The sequence below is a fragment of the Schistocerca piceifrons genome, chromosome 8 (assembly GCF_021461385.2).
Source record: "Schistocerca piceifrons isolate TAMUIC-IGC-003096 chromosome 8, iqSchPice1.1, whole genome shotgun sequence".
Classification (NCBI taxonomy): Eukaryota; Metazoa; Arthropoda; class Insecta; order Orthoptera; family Acrididae; genus Schistocerca; species Schistocerca piceifrons.
Window position 1 is genome coordinate 434,841,527 of NC_060145.1, and position 22,460 is coordinate 434,863,986.

Genomic DNA, 22,460 nt, shown 5'->3' on the forward strand with positions numbered 1-22,460 from the left:
ATCACAGATGTGCGTCCTACATAGGAAAGTACAGTTATGCAATAACTCGATTCAGTCAAGTCAACTGATGAAAGAAACAAACGAATAGCATGTGAGCTGACTGGTGTGGACATTGCAGTGGCCCTGCGCGCCTCCCATATATATTTACCACTGGGTCAGCCAATATCTCAGCTCACAAGGATGTTAACCCCGGACTGTTTTGTAGCAGTGAAAGCAAAATTTGAAGAATTACTGAAAAATGGCATGATAAAAATGTGTGGCCTCAATGTTGCATATGGTGAAGGAAAAACATGGTACTTGGAGGCCTTGTGGTGATTATAGGGCACAATGTAAGGACAGTCCCAGATCAGTACCCAGTGCCTATATCAGAGACTTTACCAACATAGTGGTGGGGATGACAATATTCAGTGTGACTGACTGCAAGAAGGCTAACCTCCAAATTCCAGTCTCAGATACTGACACTCAGACAACAGCAATAACAATGCCCTTCAGCTTATTCAGATACTTGAGACTGCCTCTTGGCTTAAAAATTGCAGCACAGATGTGGCAATGCATTATTGAGGAGGTACTGCATGGATTAAAGTGTTGTTTTATGTACTTAGATGACATTTTAGTATTTTAAAAATAAATAAGTCAGCATGAGGAACAACTTGAGTCTGCAATTGAGTGCATAAAGAGATATAGAGTTGTAATCAACATAATCAAAACGCACACTCCAGCAGAAATTCAACTATCATTTCTAGGTTAAGATGTACTAGCAGTCATGATACACTCTCTGGAGGACAAAACAGCCTTCTGAGAGCAAATATATCCTCCCAATTGACTTAGAAGGTTTCTCAGAGCAGTCAATTTCTACAGGCAGCATTTACCAGGTACAGGTAAGATGCAAACACCATTAGCGGCTGTTCTAGAAGGCAGAGCTACAACCAGCTGACATCTCCTGAAATGGTCCACTGATATTCAAAAAGCTTTTGAACAAATACAATCCACCCTGAGGAACATGATCCTGCTCACATATCCAGTCTTATAGCTGTAGTTGTTGATGACAGTCAACAGGCAATTGGAGCAGCTGGCAGACAAAAAGTGGGTGGACTCTGGCAGCCCTTGGAGTTCTTTTTGTGCAAACGTAAAGCAGTGCCAATCAAATGGAGCACATATGACAGAGAGTTGCATGTGATATATGAGGCAGTGTAATACTTTTGCCAATACATAGAAGGCAGAGCATTTACAGTCTACACTGTCCAGAAGCCTAATACCTTCACATTTAGCAAGAACAAGGACACCTTCTCCCCATGATAATTAGGCCATTGTAATTTATTGCCCAATTTGTGACAGATTTGTGTCACATTTGTGGAGTGAAGAACATCATTGGCAGTTTCTTGTCAAGGGTGGAAGCCATATCACGCACCACTGATTATGACCAGTTGGCAAGGACCCTGATGCATGACCCAAAACTTGAAAAATACAGGCATGATATCACTACAGGGCTGCAATTTAAGCAAGTAGAAACATGGATTGAGGTTTGGTGTGATGTCTCACAAGGCATGCCCTGCCCATTTGTCCCCCCGAGGACTGTGAAAGTCATTCTTTAAAAATATTCATGGAGTGGCCCACCTGAGTGTGAACTCTACAGTGAGGCTCTTGATGTACCAGTTTGTTTAGCTGAGCATAAAGAAAGATTGCTGTAGATGGGTACCAGACTAACAAAGTGAGGTGCAACATCCACAAATCTGTAAGAGATATCTCACCAATGACAGACTGGTTTGTGCACATACGCCGGGTGATCAATAAGTCAGTATAAATTTGCAAACTGAATAAATCACGGAATAATGTAGATAGAGAGGTACAAATTGACACACATGCTTGGAATGACATGGGGTTTTATTAGAACCAAAAAAATACAAAATTTCAAAAAATGTCCGACAGATGGCCCTTCATCTGATCAGAATAGCAATAATTAGCATAACAAAGTAAGACGAAGCAAAGCTGATGTTCTTTACAGGAAATGCTCAATATGTCCACCATCATTCCTCAACAATAGCTGTAGTCGAGGAATAATGTTGTGAACCACACCGTAAAGCATGTCCGGAGTTATGGTGAGGCATTGGTGTCGGATGTTGTCTTTCAGCGTCCCTAGAGATGTTGGTCGATCACGATACACTTGCGACTTCAGGTAACCCCAAAGCCAATAATCACATGGACTGAGGTCCGGAGACATGTGAGGCCAATCATGATGAAGGTTACGGCTGACCAATATGGGGTGGAGCACCATCCTGCATAAACATTGTACCTTCCAGCAGGTGTTTATCAGCCAGGCTGGGGATGATGCGATTCTGTAACATATCGACATGCATCTCACCCGTCACGGTAGCAGTTACAAAACCAGAATCATGCATTTCCTCAAAGAAATAAGGCCCGATTATGGTAGATGTGCTCAATACAACCCATACCGTGACTTTCTTGTCATGCAATGGAGTTTCCATGACAGTTCTAGGATTTTCGGTAGCCCAAATTCTGCAGTTGTGGGCGTTGACAGACCCGTGGAGTGTGAAACGAGCTTCGTCGGTCCACAACACATTACTCAACCAATCATCATTTTCTGCCATCTTTTGAAATGCCCACACTGCAAATGCCCTCCGTTTCACTAAATCACCAGGTAACAGTTCATGATGCCGATGGATTTTGTATGGATAGCATCGGAAGGTACGCCTCAGGGCCAACCAAAGATTAGTGTATGGAATGCCAGTGCAACGTGTGACTGCATGAGTGCTGACTTCCCCATGCATAGACAGACCCGCTACAGTCTCCATTTCTTCCTGAACTGTCTCAGCAGCATTATGCCTTGTGCTCGGTCAGCCTCTACGGGGTCATCGTCTAAACAACCCGTGGCTTTGAATTTCGAAATCATTCTCACCACAGCTGCATTTGTCAATGGACCTTTACCCATTTGAACCCTTCCTATGGTGATGGGATCATAATGCTGAACTAGCACATTCCCCATTCTGATAATACAGCCTCACTAAAAGCACCTTTTCAGGTAATGTCAACATGCTGTGACTCCTGGCGCATCTGATTCTCTCTCTCATTACAGCTCCTTTTATACACAATAGTCATGCGCAGTCAGTGATACTTTGCTGTCCAGCGCCATCTGTCAGACATTTTGTGAACTTTTTTTTTGTTTGTTTTAATAAAACACCATGTTATTCCAAGCGTGTGTGCCAATTTTTACCTCTCTGCCTACATTATTCCGTGGTTTGTTAAGTTTTCAAATTTATAATGGCTTTTTGATCACCCAGTACTTGGGCATCATGAGACCACTACCACCATCAGAAGGTTTTTGTTATCTCCTGACAGTAGTACACCGATATACAAGATGGGCCGAAGCAGTGCCACTAACAGACACGTCAGCAGAGACATTAGCATCACTCTATCTGCCCTCATGGATAGCAAGATTCGGTTGCCCTTTGCTCATGACTACAGACTAGGGATTCCAGTTCAAGTCAATATTATTCTCAGAGCTGTCCACTCTATGTCAATTCCGACATCATCACACAAATGCTGACCACCCAGACAGTAATGGAATGGTCAAGTAGTGGCACCAGACCGACTCCTCAGCCTTGCCAGTGGTGCTACCAAGATTGCAAATTGCTTACAAACCAGATTTAGCAGAGTCTATGGTGGGAATGGTCTACCAAGAGACCTTGCAGCTACCAGCAGCATTCTTCATGGTACAAGAACAGTTTACAACCCTGGAATTGCTGCATGTCTTACAACTGTAGTGATTCAAGAATTTCTGTGTAAATTCTAGAACCAGTCAGACTTCTACCATCTCAAACACACTTTCAGTCATCAAAATGTTAGAACATGGTGACCTGTGTGAAAGGTCCAAAAGAACACGAATTTTCAGTCAAAAACGATAAAAGAAGCTGTTGTGTGTTCCCATAGCAACCAAACGTAATACGACAACAAATTTACCCTGAGACATTGGAATATGTTCAAAAATCTAATGGAGCAAAATTTGAATGAAAAATTGTGAAGACATAAAAAATTCACAACAATAAAACAGCAAAGAAGATTTCAACATATTTTTCTAAGAAAAAATATGCATAGAATGCTTCAACCAAGAAGATACAGTGCGGAGAGTACACAGCTCTCACACAAGTCGTGGGGACACAGACCTGGAAACCAATGTACATCTGATGCCACTGACACCAGCTGCTGTTCACTGGTGCTGACCTGCCTCCGCATCCGTTCACTTACACTACCAGAATTCTACGTGAGGTGAGCATGAAACAAAACCACCATTACCTTAGTACGAAGTGCTACAAGATACTGTTGAGTGAACTTTATTTGTGTAGTTATAATATATAAAGTTAGTTTTAAATGCTTACAAGAGATAAAGCATACAAGAGTATGGAAAATATACAACAGATTGGGGAAACTCAAGACCCAGGTATGGCCATAAAACTTAGCAAAGAAGTGCCGATTGGGCATTCCTTCAGGGACCTCAAATGGCGAAGGAGACGATTTAACACCAAACCTCCTCCAACATCTCACTCAAGTACCTGAGAGGTAGGGACCCTGGGGAAGGGGGATAGGAAGGATTTCTTGTCTTTGGGGTCTATCTTCTTTCTCCTTTTTGATCCTAGCAACCACATATGTTTTTTCCTTTCTTACTTCTCATGTTGAGAACCTGTCTATCTTTTCCCTCTTTCCATATTCATAAACTTCTATCACTGAAGTCCTTCCTTATTTCTGTGGTTACCAATAACCTACATCTTATCTTTAGATAAAAAGGCCGAAGAATCAGCCTACATGAACACACATGCACATATACAAAAATATACAAACATTAAATTATATAAGACAAAGCCTGTCATGATGTGAGAACTGCCAGGTGTTGTAGGGGAAAAGGTGTGTACATAGGGAATTATGTGCACATATATGTGGAGTTATTATGGTTCTACATTGAATGTGCATAAGAAGAGGTGCCCATACACAATGAACAACTATAAAATAGTAATGAGTAATGGATAAATAAGAAAAGGCGTGAGCAATGTCAGTGTAATAAAAACTCTGATGAATTGGAGGATAGTGGGACATAAGTAATATATATAGACATAATATCTATTGGAAGTATAGAAGTTGATAAGAAGAGGAGGACTCTAGGGAGTGAATGATATATTAAAGAATGAATGCAAATTTTAAGACAAATTTATATCTTTGCCAGAAGATACTTAATTATGGTATATGTTGAAATGTATATTAGAGTATTGAACCGTGAGGCCTGCTCAGAAAGGATAAGTGAAGTGTACCCGGCAATCAATAAGTATAAAGGACAGATGTACCTATGTGGAGATAGGATGATCTGTGGCCTAAAAAATAGAGATGTTTTGTAAGGGGCATACCTACCAGAATGGAAGGAGGAAGTGCTCTCATAAGGTCAACCCACAAGCAAGGAATAGGTGCTGATCCTAGGAGAAGGGGACAGTTTCATGACAAAAGTCACAAATTTTATACGAAGTATTCTGCAAAGTGTAAATTCTATGAACAACTAGCATTATTATGTGTTGTGGAAGTAAATGAGTGTCAAAAGAACACTTTCATTTCACCCAGAGTTTCTCCAAGCTTCAAATAATGAAAATAGTACATACTAGGAAAAAGGTAGTACAACAAGCTAAGAATAGAAAATAGATTACTCATGTGTCATAAGCACCTGAAGCTTTCAATTGAAAAAGGACATAAAGAAAAAAAAGAGCCCTCACAATTCCTAAATATTAGTAAAGCTGACTGAAACAACAAATAAATGTTCATGTATTAATAATAAAGTAAGGTAAGAAAAGAGTAGAGAAAAAAGTAAGTGAAAGATTGTGCAAGAGAGGACAGAGAGTTGTTACTCAAAGGAAAGAGGGAATCATTCCACATGGGAAAAATATATCTAAAAACAAAGATGATGTGACTTACCAAACGAAAGCATTAGCATGTTGATAGACACTCAAACAAACACAAACATACACACAAAATTCAAGCTTTCGCAACCAACGGTTGCTTCATCAGGAAAGAGGGAAGGAGAGGGAAAGATGAAAGGATGTGGGTTTTAAGGGAGAGGGTAAGGAGTCATTCCAATCCTGGGAGTGGAAAGACTTACCTTAGGGGGAAAAGAGGACAGGTATACACTTGCACACACACACATATCCATCCGCACATACACAGACACAAGTAGACATTTTTTCCCCCTAAGGTAAGGCTTTCCACTCCCGGGATTGGAATGACTCCTTACCCTCTCCCTTAAAACCCACATCCTTTCATGTTTCCCTCTCCTTCCCTCTTTCCTGACGAAGCAACCACTGGTTGCAAATGCTTGAATTTTGTGTGTGTGTTTGTGTTTGTTTGTGTGTCTCTCGACCTGCCAGCACTTTCGTTTGGTAAGTCACATCATCTTTGTTTTTAGATATGTTTTTCCCACGTGGAATGTTTCCCTCTAATATATAAACCTATGTAAAATGTGTATTGTTAAGATATGACATGCTATTATGTATAAAATATCATGTGTGGGGAAGGTGGGAGGGGGGATATGTAGTGATTCAAGAATTTATGTGTAAAATCTAGAGCCAGTCAGCCTTCTACAAAGCACAATATTCTAGAAAAGAGTGCGGGATGGTAGAATCCTACCTACTGCACATCGCATGTTTGTGTGTGCAGGTTTAAAATCAGCTGTGGGAAGAATGTAGACGTGTCAGCCTATGGGCAATCCATAGAGGTTTTACTGTGTGTGTAAGGAAGAACCATGGAGTTTTTATGCTGCTCTGTGCTTATTGTGTGATTGTTATTGTTATGTGAAACAAGAGTAGTTGAAAATGTACTCTTGTAGACTCTTATCTCAGCCTTGTTAGAGGCAAAATGTTTCTTCAGTCTCTTTTTCTGAAAGTCATGGTGTCTAAGCAGACTTTCTTTCAAATGTAAATCAATTTGTTTCCAACATATGACTGTACAAGATACTTACTGAAGTTACATATTATGTTGAAAGTGAGAATTTTTGTTGTGCTTGAAAGTCAAATACATCACTGATTGACGAAACGTAAAGTTTGTATGGCTACTTATTTCACAAGTAGAAAGATGCTTGAAAGTGCCTGTACCTAGTGTTATTTGACAGAGAAGAAGTCAAGAGAGCTTCCAGCAGCCAGCTATCCAGTAGAGAAGAGTGGCTGTAAACCCCAAGTCATCTCGTAAAGAAGTGGAATGTGGTTTGGGGAAATAAAGTAGTATAACCCAGACCCACTCTCACAGATGTGGAGCACTCCTAGGAGAGAAGGTGCAGGTGACACAGGTGGCAGAAGAGTGCCCTTGAACAGCTCAAATAATTACATACATCCCAGGAGCTCTTCTTCCATGGAGGAGGGGGGTGGTGAGGGGGAGGGGGGGGGTGTCACCATAGTCATGGAAAATAAATGCAGAATGAATCAAAATGTTGTACTTTGGGGGAAGTAGAATGAAATTATCATTCCTCTTTCTCTTTTTATAATACTTCCATGTTTATTAAGGATTCTCGGTTTATCCATTCAGACAAAATTGGATAAACTGTTTTTCTTCATATCTTTACATTGGTGGGTGTTATTTGCATGGCTCTTATAATGAATATTGCTTTTTTTTTTTTTTTTTTTTTGGTCATCAGTCTACTGACTGGTTTGATGCGGCCCGCCACAAATTCCTTTCCTGTGTTAACCTCTTCATCTCAGAGTAGCACTTGCAACCTACGTCCTCAATTATTTGCTTGACGTATTCCAATCTCTGTCTTCCTCTACAGCTTTTGCCCTCTACAGCTCCCTCTAGTACCATGGAAGTCATTCCCTCATGTCTTAGCAGATGTCCTATCATCGTCCCTTCTTCTTATCAGTGTTTTCCACATATTCCTTTCCTCTCCAATTCTGCGTAGGACCTCCTCATTCCTTACCTTATCAGTCCACCTAATTTTCAACATTCGTCTATAGCACCACATCTCAAATGCTCCGATTCTCTTCTGTTCCGGTTTTCCCACAGTCCGTGTTTCACTACCATACAATTCTGTACTCCAGACGTACATCCTCAGAAGTTTCTTCCTCAAATTAAGTCCGGTATTTGATATTAGTAGACTTCTCTTGGCCAGAAATGCCTTTTTTGCGATAGCCAGTCTGCTTTTGATGTCCTCCTTGCTCCGTCCGTCATTGGTTATTTTACTGCCTAGGTAGCAGAATTCCTTAACTTCATTGACTTCGTGACCATCAATCCTGATGTTAAGTTTCTCGCTGTTCTCATTTCTACTACTTCTCATTACCTTCGTCTTTCTCCGATTTACTCTCAAACCATACTGTGTACTCAGTAGATTGTTCATTCCGTTCAGCAGATCATTTAATTCTTCTTCACTTTCACTTAGGATAGCAATGTCATCAGCGAATCGTATCATTGATATCCTTTCACCTCGTATTTTAATTCCACTCCTGAACCTTTCTTTTATTTCCATCATTGCTTCCTCGATGTACAGATTGAAGAGTAGGGGCAAAAGGCTACAGCCTTGTCTTACACCCTTCTTAATACGAGCACTTCGTTCTTGATCGTCCACTCTTATTACTCCCTCTTGGTTGTTGTACATATTGTATATGACCCGTCTCTCCCTACAGCTTACCCCTACTTTTTTCAGAATCTCGAACAGCTTGCACCATTTTATATTGTCGAATGCTTTTTCCAGCTCGACAAATCCTATGAAAGTGTCTTGATTTTTCTTTAGCCTTGCTTCCATTCTAGCCGTAACATCAGAATTGCCTCTCTCGTCCCTTTACTTTTCCTAAACCCAAACTGATCGTCACCTAGCGCATTCTCAATTTTCTTTTCCATTCTTCTGTGTATTATTCTTGAAAGCAGCTTCGATGCATGAGCTGTTAAGCTGATTGTGCGATAATTCTCGCACTTGTCAGCTCTTGCCGTCTTCGGAATTGTGTGGATGATGCTTTTCCGAAAGTCAGATGGTATGTCACCAGGCTCATATATTCTACACACCAACGTGAATAGTCGTTTTGTTGCCACTTCCCCCAATGATTTTAGCAATTCTGATCGAATGTTATCCGACCCTTCTGCCTTATTTGACCGTAAGTCCTCCAAAGCTCTTTTAAATTCCGATTCTAATACTGGATCCCCTTTCTCTTCTAAATCGACTCCTGTTTCTTCTTCTATCACATCAGACAAATCTTCACCCTCATAGAGGCTTTCAATGTATTCTTTCCACCTATATGCTCTCTCTGCATTTAACAGTGGAATTCCCGTTGCACTCTTAATGTTACCACCGTTGCTTTTAATGTCACCAAAGGTTGTTTTGACTTTCCTGTATGCTGAGTCTGTCCTTCCGACAATCATATCTTTTTCGATGTCTTCACATTTTTCCTGCAGCCATTTCGTCTCAACTTCCCTGCACTTCCTATTTATTTCATTCCTCAGCGACTTGTATTTCTGTATTCCTGATTTTCCCAGAACATGTTTGTACTACCTCCTTTCATCAATCAACTGAAGTATTTCTTCTGTTACCCATGGTTTCTCACAGCTACCTTCTTTGTACCTATGTTTTTCTTCCCAACTTCTGTGATGGCCCTTTTTAGGGATGTCCATTCCTCTTCAACTGTACTGCCTACTGCGCTATTCCTTATTGCTGTATCTATAGCGTTAGAGAACTTCAAACGTATCTCGTCATTCCTTAGTACTTCCGTATCCCACTTCTTTGCGTATTGATTCTTCCTGACTAATGTCACTACTATATTGTGATCTGAGTCTATATCTGCTCCTGGGTACGCCTTACAATCCAGTATCTGATTTCGGAATCTCTGTCTGACCATGATGTAATCTAATTGAAATCTTCCAGTATCTCCCGGCCTTTTCCAAGTATACCTCCTCCTCTTGTGATTCTTGAACAGGGTATTCACTATTACTTGCTGAAACTTGTTACAGAACTCAATTAGCCTTTCTCCTCTTTCATTCCTTGTCCCAAGCCCATATTCTCCTGTAACCTTTTCTTCTACTCCTTCCCCTACAACTGCATTCCAGTCGCCCATGACTATTAGATTTTCGTCCCCCTTTACATACTGCATTACCCTTTCAATATCTTCATACACTTTCTCTATCTGTTCATCTTCAGCCTGCGACGTCGGCATGTATACCTGAACTATCGTTGTCGGTGTTGGTCTGCTGTCAATTCTGATTAGAACAACCCGGTCACTGAACTGTTCACAGTAGCACACCCTCTGTCCTACCTTCCTATTCATAACGAATCCTACACCTGTTACACCATTTTCTGCTGCTGTTGATATTACCCGATACTCATCTGACCAGAAATCCTTATCTTCCTTCCATTTCACTTCACTGACCCCCACTATATCTAGATTGAGCCTTTGCATTTCCCTTTTCAGATTTTCTACACTCCTGGAAATTGAAATAAGAACACCGTGAATTCATTGTCCCAGGAAGGGGAAACTTTATTGACACATTCCTGGGGTCAGATACATCACATGATCACACTGACAGAACCACAGGCACATAGACACAGGTAACAGAGCATGCACAATGTCGGCACTAGTACAGTGTATATCCACCTGTCGCAGCAATGCAGGCTGCTATTCTCCCATGGAGACGATCGTAGAGATGCTGGATGTAGTCCTGTGGAACGGCTTGCCATGCCATTTCCACCTGGCGCCTCAGTTGGACCAGCGTTCGTGCTGGACGTGCAGACTGCATGAGACGACTCTTCATCCAGTCCCAAACATGCTCAATGGGGGACAGATCCGGAGATCTTGCTGGCCAGGGTAGTTGACTTACACCTTCTAGAGCACGTTGGGTGGCACGGGATACATGCGGACGCGCATTGTCCTGTTGGAACAGCAAGTTCCCTTGCCGGTCTAGGAATGGTAGAACGATGGGTTCGATGACGGTTTGGATGTACCGTGCACTATTCAGTGTCCCCTCGACGATCACCAGTGGTGTACGGCCAGTGTAGGAGATCGCTCCCCACACCATGATGCCGGGTGTTGGCTCTGTGTGCCTCGGTCGTATGCAGTCCTGATTGTGGCGCTCACCTGCACGGCGCCAAACACGCATACGACCATCATTGGCACCAAGGCAGAAGCGACTCTCATCGCTGAAGACGACACGTCTCCATTCGTCCCTCCATTCACGCCTGTCGCGACACCACTGGAGGCGGGCTGCACGATGTTGGGGCGTGAGCGGAAGACGGCCTAACGGTGTGCGGGACCGTAGTCCAGCTTCATGGAGACGGTTGCGAATGGTCCTCGCCGATACCCCAGGAGCAACAGTGTCCCTAATTTGCTGGGAAGTGGCGGTGCGGTCCCCTACGGCACTGCGTAGGATCCTACGGTCTTGGCGTGCATCCGTGCGTCGCTGCGGTCCGGTCCCAGGTCGACGGGCACGTGCACCTTCCGCCGACCACTGGCGACAACATCGATGTACTGTGGAGACCTCACGCCCCACGTGTTGAGCAATTCGGCGGTACGTCCACCCGGCCTCCCGCATGCCCACTATACGCCCTCGCTCAAAGTCCGTCAACTGCACATACGGTTCACGCCCACGCTGTCGCGGCATGCTACCAGTGTTAAAGACTGCGATGGAGCTCCGTATGCCACGGCAAACTGGCTGACACTGACGGCGGCGGAGCACAAATGCTGCGCAGCTAGCGCCATTCGACGGCCAACACCGCGGTTCCTGGTGTGTCCGCTGTGCTGTGCGTGTGATCATTGCTTGTACAGCCCTCTCGCAGTGTCCGGAGCAAGTATGGTGGGTCTGACACACCGGTGTCAATGTGTTCTTTTTTCCATTTCCAGGAGTGTAGTTTCCCTACCACGTTCAAGCTTCTGACATTCTACGCCCTGACTCGTAGAACGCTATCCTTTCGTAGATTATTCAATCTTTTTCTCATGGTAAACCTCCCCCTTGGCAGTCCCCTCCCGGAGATCCGAATGGGGGACTATTCCGGAATCTTTTGCCAATGGAGAGATCATCATGACACTTCTTCAATTACAGGCCACATGTCCTGTGGATACACGTTACGTGTCTTTAATGCAGTGGTTTTCATTGCCTTCTGCATCCTCATGTCGTTGATAATTGATGATTCTTCCGCCTTTAGGGGCAATTTCCCACCCCTAGGACAAGAGAGTGCCCTGAACCTCTATCCGCTCCTCCGCCCTCTTTGACAAGGCCGTTGGCAGAATGAGGCCGACTTCTTAAGCCGGAAGTCTTCGGCCGCCAATGCTGATTAATTATCAAAATTTAGGCAGTGGCGGGGATCGAACCCGGGACTATGAATCAAAGACGCCACCCCTAGACCACGGGTATTGCTGTAATGTAGTAAATAGAGTGACTGGCTCATCCACTTTTTACCAAATACTTACTTAAATAACTATGTTTTTAAATAAAATTATTCTTTAATTTTACTTCAATTGTTGAACCAAATGTTTTATGTTTTATAATATTATTGCTGCTTTTGTGATTTTCCCTACTCTGTAGCCAATTTCAGGTGGCTTTGTACAACCAGTCAGATAAGTTAGCAATGGTTTCCCCACTGAGCCTCTAATTAGCTGAAATGTTTGTAGATAATTTTGAACAAAGATCTTTAGTATTGAAAACAAGGGAAACTCCAGTATCATTCATATAAATATGTAACTATTTTCTTTTTTATTATTGCATATTGATTTTTTGAAGAACTTGAGAAAAGATCAAAGAGCACTGCAGTTTAATATGACTGGCTGATGATCTTCAGTGCAAGACTAAGTCCAGAGGAGCCATATAATCTTGCACAAGATATAACTTCAGACATAGTTAATCATAGTGAAGAACATGCTAACTGGGAGGTAAGATTCAAAAGTATGAGTTAGAATCTTACTTGCTAGTTGGCATGTTGTTCTTCAGTATGAACAACTATGTTTGAAGTTATACTTTATTCATGATTTTGAGTCCACTGGAGTTAGTCTTGCACTGACTATGATGACTCTGTGATTGAAATTGATATGGAATAATAATATAAAAAAGGTTCCAGATTTATATGACCAATGCTGGAGATTCCTTTGTTTGCAATACTTGTTATGTAGCACAAATTTCCCCTATAGAATCGAACCTAAGAAAATATTTTTACAAAAAGAGCTTGTGAGTTCTAAAATACAACACTGGGCAAAATGTGTGGATAAGGTACAGTGCTTGTGGACAGGTACCAGCACACTATTAAAATAATGATTTTTTTTCAGTATTTGAATTCACATTGAAATTAAGTTTACAATGCAAGTGGGAATAGGAAGCAACAGTATGTATTTAAGAGATACAGGACAGTAATTTCAACAGACAGAGTAATACCAGTCAGTTTCCAGCATCCGATAACAAATACACATGCAGCCTTCCACTACATCATGTACGGCCTATACCTTTACCACAAACCCAACCAGAATCTGAAAATGAATTGAAAATAATTAAAGAAATAGAGTACAGCAGTGGTTATAGGCCTACCTTAGTTGACAACGTACTCAGTAGAAAGAAGAAACAGAGGATAATAGCACTCCTTTATCCACATCACACAGCACAAAATCAAACCTATAACAAATGGACCAGCATCCTACATATAGGTAGGAATTCAAAGACATTAGCCACGAATCTAAAATCCTGGAAATATACTCTAGTTCATTACCACTAAGAATACGGTTGCCACATTCTGCTCAACTGTAAAGATAAGATTCCACCCTCGGAACAGAGTGGAATTTAAAGGATTTCATGCCCCGTGTGTGGTAAATTGTATGTACGTGAATCAAGCGTGGGCCTTTAAGGCAGAGTTGTGTAGAATATCCTCATCTAAATAGTTCGTTTCAAGGTAGAATTCACGAATATAGTTGATAATTGAGTCGACCAACGTCAATTGGTGGCACCAGACTTGCTGGACGGAGAATATGAAACAGCTTCGATGTCACGGTATGAGGGTAGGTGTTACAGATAACGATGATTCTGCTATTGTAGAGTGATTTTGCCTTCTAACTAATGTCCGTCAATGCCAAGCCCCCTGTTTGTCTAGATGTCGTGATGGTACTATACCCCACCTTGAATATGTGACTCTGCCACACATATCTGCTACACAGTTACGTAATTCTTTCTGCTATCATTTTTGGGATAGGGAAAACCTGCGCCACATAGTAGACTTTACACAGAATATAGGTGTCAATAATTCTGACTTTCACGATGAGATTCGTTACCCTCCATGTATTTTCATGTACAGCTCCTTGTAGTTTCTCTGTTGTCCGCTTCCAATTCTGAGCTGCCATTCGCAACGGGCACTTGTCTATAATTATGCCTAGTGATGTATGACGTTCTACAGCGGTTGCCCACGGAATAGGGACAGGGTCGAATCCCCTGATATTTAAAAGTTTACATTTGCCTTCACTTAACTGTGCTCCTGAGGCTTGTACGTAGGTGTCAATCACTGTTTTAACTGTGTCAACATCCCTGTGGCGGCGTAACAGAACCGCAACATTATCTGCGTAGGCTCGGACAGTGAGATTCTCTCCTAAAACAGCCAGTCCAGTGAGGTTCGCGGTCAGACGCCTCAATAGCGGCTCAAGGGAGAGCACAAAAAGCGACATGGAAAGCGGACTGCCTTGCGGGACACCCCGTTGGATGCTAATGTCTTTGGTCAGTTGTCCATTAACGCTGATTTTGGCACGTATCCAAGTGATCATATTCCGTATGACAGTCACAACCCGGTCGTCGAGTCCTGTTTGCCGCAGTACATGTTCTAGATAATGGTGACTAACACGATCGAATGATTTCTGAAAATCGATAAACAGCAAGGCACATTGTACATTAGTCACCGAAGAAAGGGAAATGACATTGCGATATTCAGCAATGGGTGTCATAATTGACCTCCCTGGGGTGCAAGATTGATGTGGTCGTACGAGTTTCTGATGTATCGGCGTCAGTATGGTGTTAACGGCTCGGGCTACTGTCTTGTAATCCAAATTCATGAGAGTGAGTGGCCGGAAATTGTAAAGTGTGTTGTGTCCCGGGTTCTTCGGAAGTAAAAAATTCTTCCTGCTTTGAAATCAAATGGAATAGGACCTCCCCGTATTATTTCATTCACAACTTCAGTAAAGGTGTCACTTAAGACATCCCAGAACTTAATATAAAATGCTTTAGGAAGACCGTCTGCACAAGGGGATTTCTTGGACAGAGATTTGAAGATGAATCAAAAACTTCTGGTGCCGTAAACTCTAATAAAAATTCTTCATTATCAGCAGGAGTGACATCACTATCAATAACCGGCACCATATCGGCAATAGACGTTGCATTCGTGTCTTCGAGGGAGTACTGTTGTTCAAAATGTCGGTGGACCGTCTGGAGGCCCACATCTCCCGTCCTCAAACCATCAATAAACATGCGTTTGCGACGTCACTATTGCCGTGCTCGCTCGTTCTGCTACGACAACAGATTTGAGTTTCGATTTGAACGATAGACCTTCCAACTCTTTCCGCTTCAAGCTCAAGAGTTTAGCCTTGACACGCTAAATTGCTGTTAAGTTGGCGGTGGTGTGACCAACGTTGTCGTACAATTCTCGAAGCACGGTATAGTAAAACTCAAATGTCTCCTTCTTATTTTGGGCTATCCGGGCCCCATAATAAATTAAACCATTTCTCTATTTCGGTTTCGCTATATGGATCCACCAGTCAGCTCAGGAGGGAAAATTGAAAATTGAGCGTAATAGGCATTTCACGTGGTGCGGATGACAACAGCGATTTCGCTGTCATCCAGATGAGAAATGTTTAAACTACATGGAGGTCGGTAACATTTAGTAGGCTGTCTATCCAAGTTAACAGTGGCGGCGAGGGAACAATGCCCGGAAAAGCATGTCGGAATAACTCATACTGTCTGAGATGTACATACTATCCAGTCGCTGTAGGACTTTGGCACCTAAGTACGAATGCTTCGTGCTATTCATGTTTGATACGCTACGCTTACATGCACATCAACCGCCTCTCGTCATCGAAAAAATGCAAAAAACGGGCGCCTTGCCTCGTGCTACCTGTCGAACAGCGAGCGCAGATGTGTGGCAAGCTCCAAGCTCTGCAGGCGCACCGCGACCACGCAGCTGGACGAGAGGTGCCTTCCTTGGGAGCTTGTTGAGCCCTGGAGAACACGTTTCTTAGCGAGGTGCACTTGCATCGTAGAACGGGCCCAGTCCGTTGCCCTGTGGCGCAACGGATAACGCGTTTGACTACGGATAAGAAGTTTCCACTTTCGAATCCTGGCAGGGTCGGCATTTTGTTAGTTGACAAAGCGTAGCTGGGCAGTGGATTTCGTATGTCGCCGCATCGAGGAGTGCAGTGGTATTCCTGTGCATCTCGCAGCTGCATGTCGAGTCGATCGTGGTAAATATCGCTCCCTGCAAGCATCAGTCGAGCAAAGTCGAGGCAAGTCAAGCTGACAGCTGTAGGAGATGTTACGCAATTAAATACAGGCGTGCGAAAGCGACGCAGAAAACACTGCCCAAGTGTCTCACGTGATGTGGAGAAGAGTCAGCGTAGCCCCAGCCAGCAGAGTGGCGCAGTGGAAGCGTGCTGGGCCCATAACCCAGAGGTCCGTGGATCGAAACCACGCTCTGCTAAAATTATTTCTTTTCCTGGTTGGGTCGAGCTCGATTATTACGCCTAGAGAGTGGGCTAGGGGCATTACTTCAGCGTTAACAGCAAACCCCATAACTCTGAAGTGTGAAGAATGCGAGAACTACTTCCTAAGTTGTAGCATTTTTTAAGATTTTGCAGCAAGTTAATGCTCTTCCGCCCCACACGCGCAACACTCGAACAGGTTTGTGAAAATCGAACCCCGGTCTCCCGCGTGACAGGCGGGGATACTAACCACTATACTACCGAGGAAGACGCAGCTAGCGTCTCGAATGCACAATTATGTTACTCAAATAGCCGATACATCTCAAACCTAGCCTCCTGTTGCTGTCAGAGACAGCTGCTAAGAATTAAAAGTATGCCCCAGGTGAGGCTCGAACTCACAACCCCGGCATTGCTCACGGCTACTGCCTTATAAGTACCGTGCGCTAACCAATTGCGCCACGTTTTTTTTTTTTTTTTTTTTTTTTTGTTACAAAGTGGGCAGGGGTCAAGAATAATCTGAGGCCTGGCCACAATGTCTCCACCATACCCATCACTGATTTTCGACCTTGTCGCTCCTATGATCCAAAAATACAACTCCCCACTTTAGCAAATTTATTTTTTTTGTTTTTTTAATTTTTTTTGTTTTTAATTTTTTTAAATTAGTGTTTCCTCTTTTTTTATGATTTTTTTATATTATCATGATTAAATGAAAGGAATTCGTTCGTGAAATAAGTAATGGCTCTCCATGTGCATAAAATGAAAAATATAACTCAATCTTCTACTTGTTGTTCCTGCCTTCATTTTTTGTTTAACTTTTTTAAATTTTTTATTTGTTGTCGTTTTTGACCATTTTGTCATAGTGGAAAATCAACAAAAATGAAAGTATAAGAAATGAAACAGGCAATAATTCTGCACATAGTAATATAGTCACTCAATACTGTGTGCGTTAGGTGGATGGTGTTTAGCCTATCCCCATTCTATCAAATATAATTTGTAGCATATTACCATATTTCTTCTTGTGGTCTGCATACGTACGTATTTTGTGGTATTTGCACTGTAAGTATATCTTGAAATCTGTAACGGTGTCAGTTCCAGCGTCATGAGTTACGTAAGTTACATAATTTCCTAGGAGCCAATAGACGGCATTATTCTTCGTCTCTGGAAAATAACGGTCTTGTGGTCTGTGCAGCACTGACAGCGAGATGTACTGAGGTGAAGACCTTGTAATGAGAGCTATTTGCACTTTGAGCCAATTCCAGATATGTATATTGCCGCCGCAAGTGTATCGATGGATAATTGTGTCCACTAGTCGACATCGTTGACATAGATTGGTGTCACTGAGGCCAATTTCATATAATCTTTCGTTGGTGCTAATGATATTATTAACGGCTTTGTACCATGCTGTTCTTATGTCAGAAGATAAAACTTTTAAATTGATGTTTTGCCAGATAGCAGTCCAGTGTATGTGAGGAAACTGTCTCTCTACTTTATTCTTTCCTTCACACGTCTCCCAGACCCGCATAATATCTCTTGACGTTAGCTGACGTAGCCGTGTAACTTCGTCCCTCAAGTAGCTAAGTTCAATATAAAAGGATCGCACGTGCTGGAGACGATTGTTAATTTTTTGCACATCAATAGGAGGCTGCAGGCTGCGAAGTTTTAGAATTTCAAAAAGTCGGCTTGAAATACTTTCCGGTACTTCTCTAATGATAGTTAGTTGCCTTCTGACGAAGAGTGCAGAGGCTTTGTTGGTAATATTGATGAGACCTAAACCACCATTTCGGGGATGTAAGGTAGCCACTTTGGCGGTTACTCGAAACAGTTCTCCTTTCCACAGAAAATTTGTGATTCTGGACGTTATGTTCTTGGCTATCATTTTGGGTAGTGCAAAGAGCTGAGCGGTGTGGTAGGCTGTAGCTAAGATACACGTGTTGATGTACTTAATCCTCTGAATCTGATTCATATTCCGTGATAAATTATCCATTATAGCACCCTGCACTTTCCGTGCCGCAGCTTTCCAATTCAACGCGGTCATTTTCATTGGGCATGCGGTCAATGTGACACCAAGCGTCGTATGCTGCCTGACCAGCTTTGCCCACTCTACGTTTATGTGCTCAAAACCCCTAAGATGTAAAATTTTGCTTTTCTTTTCATTTGAATTTGCCCCAGACGCACTGCAGTAAGTCTGAATCACTGCAGCTAACGTAGCTACATCGTCATTATTTCTGATTATGACGCCTACATCATCAGCATAAGCTTTTATAGCTGTTTTGCACCCTGACAGTGTTATACCTGTTAATTTATCGTGAATACGTTTAAGAAATGGGTCCAGTGAAATGGCAAATAGTGACATAGAAAGGGGGCTTCCCTGAGGAACACCGCGTCGTATTTGGAATTTTCTCGTAGCCTGACTGTTAACTGCTATGCATGCGTTTATTCCTGTCGGCACGTTTTTTATTACGTTTAAGGCTCGTTCCTGGAAACCGAGCTTTTTTAACGTCTTGAAAAGGTAGATATGATTCACGAGATCGAATGCTTTATGAAAATCCAGGAAAACCAGGGCACATTTGATGTTAGTGACGGAAGTGATTGCAATTATATCCCGAAATTCCGCTAAATTGTGAAACAGAGTTTTACCTGCAATGCAGTGTTGATACGGACTAATCAGTCTACTTGCTAAGGATGAAATTTTCTTGTTGAGAATTCTTGCTATTATTTTATAGTCCGCATTGAGCAACGAAATCAGTCGGAAGTTAGTAAGATCTTTGTGTCCTTTAGTTTTGGGGATAAGGACTATTTTACTTTCTTTAAATTCAGAGGGTATCATTGCGCCCTGAAGAACTTCATTTACAATCGCTGTAATTGTCCCTCCCAGTATCGGCCAATAGCGGACATAAAATTCTGCAGGTAGACCATCAGGACCAGGGGATTTTTTCAGAGGGGAGGTACACAGAGTCACATAAACGTCCTCATTACAGACGTGCGACAGGAAGGTAACGTTGTCATCATCCGTCAGCTGTGGCACAAGAAAGTCGAGGAAATCATCAATAGATTCCTCGCAGCTGGAATTTTCGGAATATAAGTTATCGAAGTAGCGATAGATCTCATTCAAAATCTCTTTCTGTGTCCTAAGACTTGTACCATTCGTCGTCCGTAATTCGTCGATAAGCATTGTTCTTCTGTTTTGAGCGTGCTTCAGAAGGTGGTATAGGGAAGTTGTTTCGTCCTCTGAGACAGATTTCGCCTTGGATTTTATTTTAAGTCCTTCCAGTTGATGCCTCTTAATGCTGAGTAATTTAGCCTTAATTTTTTTGATATCTGATAGGCGAAGATGTGAACCAGATGTTTGACCATATAGCTCTCTGAGTACTGAGTAATAGAACTCTATAGTGTTCTTAAGATCTCTGGCCCTCTGAAAGCTATATTGCATTATCGTCTTTCTAAGTTTCGGCTTTGTCATTTTTGTCCACCATTCGACGGTAGTCGCGTATCTAGGAAGAGCACGCAGGCATAACGCCCATGCGTCTTTTATCTGATCTTCTAATTCACGGTCTTGTAACAGCGAGACATTTAAATTCCACTGGTTTTTGAAGCGGCGTATTGGCTGCGCTTGTAAATTTATACAGGCCAACACACCGGAATGGTCCGAAAAGTAGACAGGAACCGTTTCTGTTTTCAATAAAGCCGTTTCGAGAATGTCGGTAATGTAGAATCTGTCGATTCTGCTGCATGCATTGGAAGTTGCATAAGTGTACTCGACAACAGCAGGGTGTTTGCATTCCCAAGCATCCTTTAGCTTTAAGCTAGTGACGAGATGTTTTAATTCAGCAGAATAATTAAAATTGGGACTCTGATCTTTCCTGTTGAGGACGCAATTAAAATCACCCCCCATTATAAGGTGACTGGGGTTTTTGCGTAATAAGTATATTACCTCGTCTTTAAAAAATCGTGTTCTGTCAGATCTATGTGAGCTGCCGGAAGGGGCATACAAGTTAATAAGGGACACGTCATAAATCTTGAGCCCTATTCCCCTTCCAGATTCCAGTCGTTCTACTTCCGTTACTGGAATCCCATCCCGGATTAAAAAAGCTGTCCCCACGCTAGTTTCGTGGGAGACATTTAGGTGAGCAACATACCCGGGAATATTTAAATCCGACGTGACAACTTCCTGCAGCAGGGCTATATCAGTTCCCGAGTCATATAAAAATTCTTTTAGCGCTGCTATTTTCAATGCCGACCGTATTTTATTAATATTGACAGTAGCAATAGTATAACACTGGGTCATTGCGTTATTACTCGTTGGATGTGCGTAAATAACATGCGACTAAATTATTACTTAGGAGACACAGAAAATTTAGACAGAACAGAACGTCCCATTGAGAGGTTGCTAATTACAGTATTAGTGCAGTCTAGGTTTGAGATTTCCCTCCTGAATCAGTAGAAGATTGATTATCAGGAAGTTCCTCAGGAGATTCTTTCATTGACCCGTGCCTGACAGTTTCGTAACGCACATTTTGGGGTTTCGTGTCACTTTTCACGCTCTTTAACTTCGCTTGATTACGAGGAGCATTGACATTCGGTTGTGGCTTTAACTTCCTTCGTGGAGCATCCGAAGGCTCTGTGACGGGTTTTGTGGTGGTCGGTTGTGACGCCGATCCCGTCGGGTCGTCCAACTGTACGACACGGCCTGTACTGCTTAGCCCTGTCGTGTGGTCAGTACCCTTCGGGGAAGCACTAGCCGTTACAGAGGGTAGATCCAGACACACTAATTGTTTCTCGTGACTGTCAGGAGGCTGCTCGTCTTTGCAAACTGTGTCCCCTCCTGATGTTTCGCGGTCATTGCTGGAAACATCCCCGTTTTCGCAGTTTCCCACTAATTGGTTACGTTCTGATTGTTTACAAGCTTCCATCTGCATTTCCTGGAGTTGTGGCTTTACTTCCTCCTCGCATTGTTTTTGTTTGCGTGCCGAGTGAGATTTGTCAGACAACTCGTCGTCAGAACAGCTATCAGTTATCTCATGGGGCCGTTTCTTTGTCTGCAATTCGGATGATGCGGGGGTGTCAACATCAGCCTTTTTATCTAAACATGGAAATTGAGTAATATCATTTACGGATAAATCAGAGTGGTTTGCTTGGGCAGTATCCACACCCAGCGGGACAGATACATTATTTGGCAAGACATCGTTTAGGGTAAGTTTCTGGAGTTGCGTTAGATTGCTTTTCAATACAAAAACCCGCCGCGGACAATCCTGTCTAAAGTGGCCAGACTCATTACAAACATGACAGGTCGGTACTTGACCTGAATACACAATTTGCGCCCTGTAGCCATTTACAAATATATGAGACGGAATATTGGTCTTGATGTCCATCTCCACAGATCGAATTCCGTTAAAACACTGCAGTTTGTAGTGACGAGACCAACGTTCATTATTAACAGATTTCACGTCACCATACTTGCAAAGCGCATCCTTAATTAAATCATTATCAATTTCAATAGGTAAGTTAAGCACGCGAACGGTAGTGTAAACAATATCAGCTCGCCAGATCCGAACTTTGCTCTTCGAGCCGTCTCTGTGAATAAATTCTACTTCACTACCCCACTTTGCTAAAAGTCTATCTATCGTCACCGAGCTCTCAAACTTAACAAAAATACAGAATTTATCACTGTCTAACTGCATTGTATGGACGGAATCAGAGTTGACAGAAATTACCTCAGTAATCCAATCGTGTATTTCCAGTGACGTTGGCTGGATATGACGGGTTTCCTTGTCGAAAGCGAAGACCAATGTGTTTTTC